At 49.5% G+C, this 12,996-nt stretch overlaps 1 protein-coding gene across 4 annotated transcripts in view; it reads left to right on the top strand.

Annotated features, from left to right (window-relative positions):
• The window catches only part of LOC141110340 (uncharacterized), a 113,284-nt gene that overhangs the window by 26,762 nt on the left and 73,526 nt on the right, over positions 1-12,996 (top strand). The window lies entirely within an intron of this gene.

Below are 12,996 nucleotides of genomic sequence, written 5' to 3'. Positions count from 1 at the left end.
CATCAGAGCCCCCCACAGCAGGTGTCCCCCATCAGAGCCCCCCCACAGCAGGTGTCCCCATCAGAGCCCCCCCACAGCAGGTGTCTATATCAGAGCCCCCCACAGCAGGTGTCCCCATCAGAGCCCCCCCACAGCAGGTGTCCCCCATCAGAGCCCCCCCACAGCAGGTGTCCCCCATCAGAGCCCCCCCACAGCAGGTGTCCCCCATCAGAGCCCCCCCACAGCAGGTGTCCCCCATCAGAGCCCCCCCACAGCAGGTGTCCATATCAGAGCCCCCAACAGCAGGTGTCCCCCATCAGAGCCCCCCACAGCAGGGTGTCTCCATCAGAGTCCCCCCACAGCAGGTGTCCCCCATCAGAGCCCCCCCACAGCAGGTGTCCCCCATCAGAGTCCCTCCACAGCAGGTGTCCCCCATCAGAGCCCCCCACAGCAGGTGTCCCCCATCAGAGCCCCCCACAGCAGGTGTCCCCCATCAGAGCCCCCCCACAGCAGGTGTCCCCCATCAGAGCCCCCCACAGCAGGTGTCCCCCATCAGAGCCCCCCCACAGCAGGTGTCCCCCATCAGAGCCCCCCCACAGCAGGTGTCCCCCATCAGAGCCCCCCCACAGCAGGTGCCCCCCATCAGAGCCCCCCCACAGCAGGTGTCCCCATCAGAGCCCCCCACAGCAGTTGTCCCCATCAGAACTCCCCACAGCAGGTCTCCCCCATCAGAGCCCCCCCCACAGCAAGTGTCCCCTCATCAGAGCCCCCCCACAGCAGGTGTCCCCCCCATTCTCCACACAGCGGTACTTACCTTGGGTCTCCTGCGGTGTCCTCCTCCTCACACTGGCACCAGCATTCTTCCTGTTTCCTCTCTCGGGCTCAATGAGAGAGAGAACCAGGAAGTGACATCTGACTCAGGGCAGATGTCAATCAAATCTGAAGTGCCAAGTAGCTTCCGCCCGGCGCCTGTAGTATGTATTGCTATGGCCGAGCGGAAGCTACTCGGCGCTTCAGAAAACGCCCCAAGGCGGGCTAAACGCCCGCAAATGCAGCGCCACGTCTGCAATCTCGTGATTGCATAGACGTGGCGCTTCCTATAAGTGCACTGTGTCCGGCGCCGTACTGTATCCGGCGTCCGAACACAGTGCACTTAAGGACCTTTTTTTTCCTTTTTTTTTTTTTTTTAAAGGGCCAATATTAAAAAATTTTTTTTTTTTTTTTTTTTTTTTTGCTGCCTGGAGGGGGGGGGGGGGGGGGGGGGGGGGCGGCGCCCAGGCGCCCCCTATGGACGGGCCGCCACTGGTAGCTACATTCCTACATACAGTGGGGCCAAGAAAGAATGGCTACGTTCCTAAATAAAGAGTGACCAAGGCAGAGTGGCTACACTCCTACATACAGTGGAACCAATACATTGTGGCTACATTCCTACATACAGAGGGACCAAGGCAGGATGGTTATGTTCCTACATACAGTGGAACCAAGACATTGAGGCTATGTTTCTACATACAGTGGGACCAAACCAGGTTGGCTATGTTCCTACATACAGTGAGACCAAGGCAGGGTGGCTATGTTCCTACATACAGTGGAACTAAGAAAGGGTGGCTACGTTTCTACATGCAGTGGGACCAAGGCAGGGAGGCTACATTCTTACATACAGTGGGGCCAAGGAAGAATGGCTACGTTCCTACAAACAGTGGGACCAAGACATTGTGGCTACATTCCTACATATAGTGGGACCAAGGCAGGATGGTTATGTTCCTACATACAGTGGGACCAAGGCAGGATGGTTATGTTCCTACATACAGTGGGACCAAGGCAGGGTGGCTACGTTTCTACATACAGTGAGACCAAGGCAGGGTGGCTATGTTCCTACATACAGTGGAAACAAAGCAGGGTGGCTACATACCGTTCCTACATACCATAGAACCAAGGCAGGGTAGCCACGTTTCTACATACAGTGGGGCCAAGGCAGGGAGGCTACATTCCTACATACAGTGGGGCCAAGGCAGGGAGGCTACGTTCCTACATACAGAGGGACCAAGACTGGGTGGCTACATTCCTACATACAGTGGGGCCAAGAAAGAATGGCTATGTTCCTAAATAAAGAGTGACCAAGGCAGAATGGCTACACTCCTACATACAGTGGAACCAATACATTGTGGCTACATTCCTACATACAGTGGGACCAAGGTAGGATGGTTATATTCCTACATTCAGTGGAACCAAGACATTGAGGCTATGTTTCTACATACAGTGGGACCAAAGCAGGGTGGCTACGTTCCTACATACAGTGAGACCAAGACATTGTGGCTATGTTCCTACATACAGTGGGACCAAGGCAGGGTGGCTACCTTTCTACATACAGTGGGACCAGGGCAGGGTAGCTATGTTCCTATATACAGTGGAACCAAGACATTGTGGCTATGTTCCTACATGCAGTGGGATCATGGCAGGGTAGCTACGTTTCTACATACAGTGGGACCAAGGCAGGGTGGCTACGTTCCTACATACAGTGGGGCAAAGGCAGGGAGGCTACATTCCTACATACAGTGGGGCAAAGGAAGAATGGCTACATCCCTAAATACAGAGGGACCAAGACAGGGTGGCTACATTTCTACATACAGTGGGGCCAAGGAAGAATAGCTACGTTCCTAAATAAAGAGTTACCAAGGCAGGGTGGCTGCGTTCCTACATACAGTGGGACCAAGACATTGTGGCTATGTTCCTACATACAGTGGGACCAAGACATTGTGGCTATGTTCCTACATACAGTGGGACCATGGCAGGGTGGCTACGTTTCTACATACAGTGGGACCAAGGCAGGGTGGCTACATTTCTACATACAGTGGGACCAAAGCAGGGTGGCTACGCCCCTACAAACAGTGGGACTAAGGCAGGGTGGCTACATTTCTACATACAGTGGTACCAAGGTAGGGCGGCTACGTTCCTACATACAGAGGGACCAAGGTAGGGTGGCTACGTTCCTACATACAGTGGGACCAAGGCAAGGTGGCTACGTTTCTACATACAGTGGGACCAAGGCAGGGTGGCTACATTTCTACATACAGTGGGACCAAAGCAGGGTGGCTACGCCCCTACAAACAGTGGGACTAAGGCAGGGTGGCTACATTTCTACATACAGTGGTACCAAGGTAGGGCGGCTACGTTCCTACATACAGAGGGACCAAGGTAGGGTGGCTACGTTCCTACATACAGTGGGACCAAGGCAGGGTAGCTATGTTCCTACATACAGTGGAACCAAGACATTGTGGCTATGTTCCTACATACAGTGGGACCATGGCAGGGTGGCTACGTTTCTACATACAGTGGGACCAAGGCAGGGTGGCTACGTTTCTACATACAGTGGGGCCAAAGCAGGGTGGCTACGCCCCTACAAACAGTGGGACTAAGGCAGGGTGGCTACGTTTCTACATACAGTGGTACCAAGGTAGGGCGGCTACGTTCCTACATACAGAGGGACCAAGGAAGGGTGGCTACGTTCCTACATACAGTGGGACCGAGGCAAGGTAGCTATGTTCCTACATACAGTGGAACCAAGACATTGTGGCTATGTTCCTACATACAGTGGGGCCAAAGCAGGGTGGTTACACCCCTACAAACAGTGGGACTAAGACAGTGTGGCTACGTTCCTACATACAGTGGGACAAAGGCAGGGTGGCTACTTTCCTACATACAGAGGGACCAAGACAATGTGGCTACGTTCCTACATACAGTGGGAGTGGCCATGTTCCTACATACAGCGGGACCATGGAGAATGAGAGTAGCCATCCTCTAGCACAAAGTCAGATCACAGCAGCAAAAAAAGGAATTAGTAGATTTGGAAGAGGCTGAGCGTGATAGAAGGGACTTTTTTGAGTTAGGAAAACACTGGAATAGGATTTTTTGTTAACCAGAGTTTAGTGCCACTTTAAGTGAAGTCTTCTAACTGATGAAGCCCCCGTTCACACTGATGCAGTGCAGGATTCGCAGTGATTCCTGTGCATTTCCCGCACCGCATCACAATTGCACTGCGTTCCTGCAAACCGCAGCAGCGAGTGTCAATGGTAAGTTAATGAGGCCCCAAAAAACAGTTTGCAAAATGCAGTGTGATTGGCTGAATGTGTGATTGTTCACACCCTTGCGATCCGGTTCGAGTGTGGGAAAAAAAAAGAAAAGGTGCCTGCACCTTTCCTGCGGGTCCGGTGCAAAATGAATGGCTCAATTCCTGTCCGAATCACATGCAGTTTCCCGCACCGCAATAGTGTGAACCTGGGCTAAAGCAGAAGGGTGGTCAGGTGGTGATCAATGACCATACCATACAAGATAGAATACACGGATCAATAAGCAATATTTATAAAGTTGTTTTTGTTTGGGACCAAAACTAAAAGACATATGAGTTGTTATATGCGTGCCAGATGTGCAAGTCAAGCAAAACCCCCGACCTTCGCCATGTAGGTTGCTGTGATGTGTGATCTGTGGTTTCCTTCCCCTGCAAAAACCACGTTACAAAGTAACTTTCCGAGAAAAGAGATTGAAAACAAAGATGTAGAGCTGTGTCAAGTCTTTCCATACCTCCATCACCCTGATACAGAAGCCGGATCCTAAGCCCAGATGTCTAAAATAAAGTAGAAGAGTTGTTATCAACGAAACCAAAAATAGTCATTTCTATTTATAGCGCTGAACATGTATGACTTGATTGGGTCTCTATAAGATTCTTAAAGCTGATTTCCGGGAATGTGAAAAAATACCCAGGTAATGGGGCTCCCCCCACCCTCTTCCCAACACTTTGAGGGTTCCAGGGGCAAGGCTGGTGCTACCACTAGGCAAACTAGGTAGCCGCCTTGGGCGCCCTGCTGCCTAGGGTGCTCGGCCACTGGTGTTCCTGCACTCTTCTCTCTGCAGCAAGCAAGTCTCAGCATCAGCAGGCAGCCGCCGCTCCGTTCGCACATAGTGTCAGTGGCGGAGGACTGTGTCTATGTCCCGACTCCCAAATGAATGGAAGCAAGCAAACATTCATTGATGGGCACTGGGAGGCTGCAGTTGATGGGTGCTGGTGATGTTGCATTTGATGGGTGCTATGAGGCTGCATTGATGGGCGCTGGTGAGGCTGCATTTGATGGGCGCTGGTGAGGCTGCATTGATGGGCGCTGGTGAGGCTGCATTGATGGGCGCTGGTGAGGCTGCATTTGATGGGTGCTGTGAGGCTGCATTGATGGGCACTGGTAGGCTGCATTTGATGGTTGCTGGTAGGCTGCATTTGATGGACGCTGGTGAGGCTACATTGATGGGTGCTGTTGAGGCTGCACTGATGGGCGCTGGGATGCTGCATTGATGGGCACTGGTGGGCTGTTTTTGATGGGCGCTGTGAGGCTACATTTGATGGGCGCTAGTGAGGCTGCATTTGATGGGCGCTGGTGAGACAGCATTTGATGGGTGCTGGTGAGGCTGCATTTGATGGGCGCTGGTAGTCTGCATTTGATGGGCGCTGGTAAGGCTGCATTGATGGGCGCTGGTGAGGCTGCATTTGATGGGCACTGTTGAGGCTGCACTGATGGGTGCTGGGAGGCTGCATTGATGGGCACTGGTGGGCTGCTTTTGATGGGCGCTGGTGAGGCTACATTTAATGGGCGCTGGTGAGGCTGCATTTGATGGGCACTGGTGAGGCTGCATTGATGGCCACTTGTAGGCTGCATTTGATGGGCGCTGGTGAGGCTGCATTGATGGGCACTGGTAAAGGCTGCATTTGATGGGTGCTGGTAGGCTGCATTGATGGGTGCTGGTAGGCTGCATTGATGGCCACTGGTGAGGCTGCATTGATGGGCAATGGTGAGGCTGCATTTGATGGGCCCTGGGAGGCTGCATTGATGGGCACTGGTGGGCTGCCTTTGATAGGCACTGGTGAGGCTGCATTTGATGGGTGCTGGTAGGCTGCATTGATGGCCACTGGTGAGGCTGCATTGATGGGCAATGGTAAAGCTGCATTTGATGGGCACTGGTAGGCTGCATTGATGGGTGCTGGTGAGGCTACATTGATGGGGACTGGTGAGGCTGCACTGATGAGCGCTGGTGAGGCTGCATTTGATAGGCACTGGGAGGCTGCATTGATGGGTGCTGGTGAGGCTGCATTTGACGGGCGCTGGTGAGGCTGCATTTGATGGGCGCTTCATTAAAAGGGTGGGGTTTACATGGGCAGGGGGAAGGGGGATGAGTCAGGGGCAGAGCCAGGGGGGGGCAACAAAATAAGGTTTCACCTAGGGTGTCAAAAATCCTTGTACCAGCCCTGTCCAGGGGAACCAAAGACAAAAATAAAAACAAAATTGCCAGCAGGCTCTGTGTTGCAGAAGAGACCACAAAAACGCACTCCAGATCCATTCCGGATGCGTTTTGGCATGCGCGTTTTTGTTGTGTTTTTGATGCGTTTCCAGATGCTCTTTTTTAACCGCTTGCCGACCAGGCTTGGATGAGAGAGTTTGGGGTGGCCAGTCAGGTTCCTCCACCCCAAACTCGCTCATCAATGTCTTTATGGACCTTGCTTTGTGCACTGGTCCAAATCATTTGGTGGAGGGGGGATTATGGTGTGGGGTTGTTTTTCAGGGGTTGGGCTTGGCCAAGGGAACTCTTAAGACATCAGCATACCAAGACATTTTGGACAATTTCATGCTCCCAACTTTGTGGGAACAGTTTGGGGACGGTCCCTTCCTGTTCCAACATGACTGTGCACCAGTGCACAAAGCATGGTCAGGCACTGATGTTGGATGAGAAGGCCTGGCTCTCAGTCCCTGCTCTAATTCATCCCAAAGGTGTTCTATTGTGCTATCAGGCCAGTCAAGTTCCTCCACCCCAAACTCCCTCATCCATTTCTTCATGGACCTTGCTTTGTGCACTTGTGCGCAGGCATGTTGGAACAGGATGAATTAGAGTAGAGACTGTGAGCAAGCCCTTCTCATCCAACATCAGTGCCTGACCATGCTTTTTTTTTTTTTTTTTTTTTTTTCAAAAAGTTTTTATTTGAATTTTCAGAGAATACAAAAAAAAATATACAGTATAGTGTACAGTATGTAATTGTGACATATACGGAAGTAACAAAATAAAAGGGTTGCTTAATTGTAAATTAATTGTAAATTACATTTTTAAGACGTGGGAGGGTTTCCGGTATATATACCCATGTAGGGTGGCTGCTTGGAGCGTGTGTACCTGTACATAGCATTTCAATAAATGATAACAGTTAGTGGGTACCTGGATACCTGGATGGATCTGTTTGAAAACCCTGAGTACATATTATAATTGAACTTGGAAAATAATAAAGAAAATACGAAAACTGGGGGGGGGGGGGGGGAGGGGGGGTGGGTTGGTTGGTTAAGTGTGGGGGGGGGGGAGCCCTGGAAAGAGTAAGAGAGTTGTTATGGTAAGTTGTAAAGCCATGCAGAATTATCCAGTAATCCCATTTACATTTGCATTGGCAAAGGGTCGGTTGGTGCCAGGGATAGGAGTGTGGCATCGGTTGTGGTCTTGAGATGGCAGCGGATGGGAGGGATCGTAGTAGGAAAAGGAGGACGAGGAGATGTTTGCTATTTCCGCTTGTGAAAGAGATGATCGCATGAAGGCGAGCCATTTGAAGTAGAAATGTTCTGTAGATTTTTTGTGCTTGAAGTCCGTGTTTAGGCGGTCCTTGTATAGAAGATGCATGAGGTCCCGTTTGACTTGAGAGATATTGGGGCTTATTGGTGTAATCCAGTTTTTCAAAATGGTTCTCCTTGCGATTAATAGGCAAGTCAAGGACCACCCTTTATGTGATGTGATTTCTTTCGGGTTTTTTGGGGAGCCGTCCCTGGTGGTGTCGGTTTTGGACCAGGGTAGTAGAATTGGGTCCCAGTGGCCGAAGATAAGAAGCAAAGGATCCTTGGGTAGTTTGATTAGGGTCACTTCAAATATGTAGGCAAGAACTTGGTCCCAGAAGGCGGAAATGTAGGAGCAGTGCCAGAAACGATGAGCTAGGGATGGTTTCTGATGGTTGCAATGTGGGCAAAGAGCTTTGTTTTTGTCAGTTTTCGAGGTTGAAAAAGGCATGTATGCTCTGTGGGCTATTTTCAGTTGTGTTTCTCTCCATATTTCATTGGGTGTTAGCTTTTGTACAGCGTTGAGCCCTTGGATGATTTTTTCTACTAGGTTTGGATCGGGGAAGTCTTTGTTCCAGTTTTTGATTGAGGATGAAGAGAGAGGTGGTGAGGACTTGTTGAGGAGTGGTTTGTATATGTCTGAGATTTTGTAAGCATTGCTCATTATCATTGGATCCGTGACGTTTGGTTGGAACCTTTTTTCGTTGTGATTGCACGCCTCCTTTAGGAAGCTGATACATTGCCCATAGTGGAAGATATGTGTGGAGGGTAGAGTGAAGGATTCAGCGATATCAGCAAAGGGTAATGGTTGACCCGTCTGGGTGTTGCAGAGGAGGGAGAATTTCGTTAAACCTTTTTGTTCCCATGTTTTGAAAGATTTATGTTCTAAACTCGGCGGGAATGCTGGATTTCCTTGGATCGGGAGGTGTATTGACACAAAAGGGGATAGCTTGAGGATCTTTCGTGTTTCTCTCCAGGCTATTGCTGTATCTCTTAATAGGAGATTATGTTGGTGGGGATGGGGGACCGACTTCCATCTGCAGTGTAGGAGGGCTACTAGTGAGTAGGGATGGGCCATGGCAGATTCCAGAGAGAAGTTTGAGTAACGAGAGGACTGGGTTATCCAGTCTAGACTTGTTCTTAGCAAACATGCAAGGTTATACATTCTAACATGAGGGAGACTAATGCCCCCTTCGCGTCTGGGAAGATAAAATTTTTTAAGAGCAATGCGTGGTCTTTTGTTCTGCCATAGAAATTTAGATATAGCGTTGTTAAGGGAGGTCACATCTTTATGGTGGAGGAGTAATGGGATGGTTTGCATTGGGTAGAGTAATCTTGCAAAACTGACCATTTTCACTAAATGACATCTTCCCAAAAGCGAAAGGGGCAGATCCATCCAGGTATTTAGTTCCTGAGTTATTTTTGACAATAAAGGAGGGTAATTGAGGTGGTATAGTGAAGAAGGGAGTTTTCCTATTTTTATTCCTAAGTAGGTGATGTGAGATATAGCAACAGGAAAGATTGATTGCTGGGTCCATTTTGGTGTGGAGTGAGTGCCGATGGGAAGAATTTCGCTTTTGCTGTAATTGATACGGAGGCCCGAGCATAAGCGAAATTCATCGAATACGTTTTTTATGGTTAGCATATCTGATGTAGGGTTGGCTGAAAATATGAGGACGTCATCTGCAAAAAGTGAGGTGTGTAGGTTATGTGGGCCTATCTTTAAGCCATGTAGTGGGGCTACTGTCGTTAGATATCTGGAGAGTGGTTCTAGTGCTATATTGAAGAGGAGTGGCGATAGGGGGCAGCCCTGGCGAGTGCCCTTATGGAGGTGAATTTCTTCTGATAGCAGGCCTGCTGCCACTAACCTTGCTGTCGGAGCTGTGTACATGGCAGTAATTAGATGTTTGAAGGGGCCAGTGAATCCTATTGCCGTCATTGTCATGGATAACCAATCGAAACTGACGTTATCGAAAGCTTTTTCCGCGTCTAGCGTGATAATGGCATGATCGGTGTTCGGGTAATGCATTGCATGTTCTAGGGCCAGCATGACTTTGCGGATGTTAAGGGTGGCCGTACGTCCTTTAATAAAACCTGACTGGGCGGGGTGGATAAGGGAGGGCATAATATCTGCTAGTCTAGTGGCAACGATTTTTGAGAGGATTTTCACATCTAGGTTAAGAAGTGATATGGGTCTGTATGAACCCGGTTCTAGGGGGTCTTTACCCTTTTTTGCCAGTAGTTTTATGATGGCTTGGTTTCCCGAATGTAGGTATGCACCCCCTGCCCATATATGTTGATATACTTGGAGGAGAGTAGGTTCTAGTAGGGGTTGTAGGGTTTTGAAGAATTCGCTGGTGAATCCATCTGGGCCTGGGGCTTTGGACAGGGTTAAGTTGCGAATGGTTGTCGATATTTCAGGGATGGTGATAGGTGCGTTTAAGGTTTCTAATTGTGTTGGGGATAGTTTGGGTAAGGTTATTTTATCTAGAAAAGCGTGCGCAGTAGGTTTGTCTATGGGGTCTGGGGCATAAAGAGTGGAGTAGAATTTTTGCATGACTTTGTTAATCGAAAGTGGAGTGGCGTGTAGGGCGCCTGATTTGTCACGTAGGGACGTGATGTGAGTGGGGCGATATGGACCTTTGCATAATCTAGATAGGAGTTTTCCTGCTTTGTTTCCAAATTTATGGAATGTGGCATCTAAATGGGCCTTCTTGGTGTTTTCTAAGGTGTTTACCCAAGTGTCAAATTCCCTCTTCGCTGTCTGCCATTCAGAGCGTGTTGTTGGGGAGTCATTAATGTACATTTCTCGTTGTGCTTGGTGTAAGCGTGAGCTGGCCTCTTTGTATTTGGTTAGGGTGTTACGTTTAAAAGAGGTTGCATACGATATGATACGGCCCCTTAAGAAAGCTTTACCAGCGTCCCAGAATAGGTTGGGGTTGTGTATGTGTGGGGCGTTATTGGAGGAATATTCAGCCCATGCGTCAGAGATGTAGTTTTGGAAGTCAGTGTTGTTGTGTAGATAAGATGGGAACCGCCATAAGTTGGGGTGTGGGGGTAGGTCTAGATTGTCCAGTGTCACCTCAATAGGGGCATGGTCTGAGATAGTTATGTCGTGGATGGTGGAGTTCTGGAGGTAGGGGAGAATGTTATCAGAGCCAAAGAGGTAGTCTATCCTGGTGAATGTTTTGTGAGGGTTGGAGTAGAAAGTGAACTCCCTGTCTGTTGGGTGGGAAAGGCGCCAAAGATCTTGGAAATGTGTGGATTCCATGGTGCTGGCCAGGAGGGAAGGGGGTGGTGGGTTAGTGCCCTGTTTTGGACGTTTTTGTGAAGATCTGTCGTCTATCTGATGGATGATGTCATTGAAGTCTCCTCCGATTAGATGAGGGAGATGTGGGTTATTTAGTATCCAACTGGATAATTCAGTGTAAAATTGTCTGCCTGGGTTATTGGGTGCATATACATTAGTTATGAGTAGTTCTTTGGAGCCTATTTTGATGTGGACCGTGATCAGACGCCCCTGAGCGTCGTTTTTCACAGACAGGACTGTGCACGGGAGGTTCTTGTGTATGAGCAGGAGAACGCCAGCTTTGCGTCCTGCTGCCTCTGAGCCTAGCACAGTGCCTACCCATAGTTTCTGCATGCGATGAAAATCTGAAGCTGGTAGGTGGGATTCTTGTATTAGTGCTATATCAGTTTTGAGACGTTTGAGATGCCTTAGGATTTTCATTCTCTTTTGGGGGGATCTTAGACCCTTTACATTCCATGAAGTTATTTTCATATCAGGGGGGTCGAGAGGGGGTATGTGCTGTTAAGTATGGTTTACTATTGTGAGGTAGGTATGATAGAGTGCCAGTTGTGTCCAGGGGCTTGATGTTGTTGTATGGGAGGGATAGAAAAAAGGAGGTGGATTTGAGTTGGCTGGGGCCGTGTGGGAGAGAGGGGAGATGGGGAGAGGGGTTAATCTGTAGGAGAGTCAACATAGGGGAGAGTATCACCAATAAAACAAATGAACATGGAAACTTCGCTTTTTTCCGCATGGAGTCACTGTGAGGGTCAACTCCCATTTCGGGACGGTAATGATAAAGCCCCAGAGAGCCCTTGGCCGTGAGACAGATGTTTATGTGGATACCAAGGGGTCGCATACATGGGGGAGGGGGAGAGGGGAGTAGTTGTCCGCACACAGTGAAGCCAGGAGGATGTAGAGAAAAACACTTAAAAATTGTAACTTGCTAGGATGAATCCTAAAAGGAGAAAAACATTTAAAATGGAAGAACAAACATATGTATAAGAGACATTATACATTACGTGTTGGTGAGGAACAGAGGATATGTGGAACCTGTGGGGGGACAGAAAATTTACTGTCCAAAAAAGAAGATGGTGGAAACCAGGTGAAGGTAGGTTTCTGGTTTCTGTTCAGCGGTGGGTGTAGCGATGCTGGTCCGGAACCGAGGGTCTGAATCTCTTGGGGGAGTCTTTGCGCGGGCTGCGTTGATCCAGGGAGCGGTTGATTGAAGTGCCTTTCGACGGGGTGTGTTGTTGGGCGTTGGGGAGCAAAGACCGCATGTAGGCTTCTGCTTCTGAGGGTTCCTGGAAAGATAGCTGGTCCCCGTTGGGTGTCTTGAGGCGTAGGATAGCCGGGAATGCCAGAGTAAATTTGATCTGTTGTTTAAAGAGTTCAGAGCATATCTGTTGGAAGGCCTTGCGCTTTTTTGAGACTTCGATGGAGTAGTCAGCAAAAATCAGGACCCTCACCCCGTCGATTTGAAGCGAGCGGGATTGTCGGAATTTTTGAAGAATTAGAGCCTTGTCAGAGTAGTTCAGATATTTGGCTATGATGGGCCGGGGGTTCTTGCGTTCTTCACTATATGACCCCATCCTGTGAGCGCGTTCCACCGTGCAAGGGCCTGTTAGGCCTAGCGCCTCAGGTATGCGTTGGGAGCAAAAGTCCATTAGGGCAGATGCTTGGAGAGATTCGGGAATCCCCACGAATCGCAGGTTGCTCCTTCTGGACCTATTCTCCAAATCGTCGAGTTTTTGGATAATGTATTGGTTGGTTTTGTCTTGTGCTTGTTCCGTGGCTTGAGCTTGATACAACTCTTCCTCTATGCTTGATTGGCGATGTTCTAGCTCGTTTAGCCTAGTGTTGTGTTCTCCTAGCTGAGCCTTTATCTGTTTCATCCCCGCATTAACAGCCTTTTCTACCGAGGCAGATATCATGGGGGACAGAAGTGCTGCCACTGCCTGTGCAATGCGTTCAGTTTTGTGGTCCCCGGCGAGCTGTGGGGATGTAGCTGGCATGGAGAAGGCTTGTGGAGAGGGTACTTGAGGAGAGGAGGCCTGAGAATGTGGCTGGGCAGGGGATGCCTGTAGGGATGTGTGTGGAGCTGTGCTTCCA

The sequence above is a fragment of the Aquarana catesbeiana genome, linkage group LG10 (assembly GCF_042186555.1).
Source record: "Aquarana catesbeiana isolate 2022-GZ linkage group LG10, ASM4218655v1, whole genome shotgun sequence".
NCBI lineage: Eukaryota > Metazoa > Chordata > Amphibia > Anura > Ranidae > Aquarana > Aquarana catesbeiana.
The sequence above is the reverse complement of the archived record's forward strand: the minus strand, read 5'-3'. Positions and strand labels throughout refer to the sequence as shown.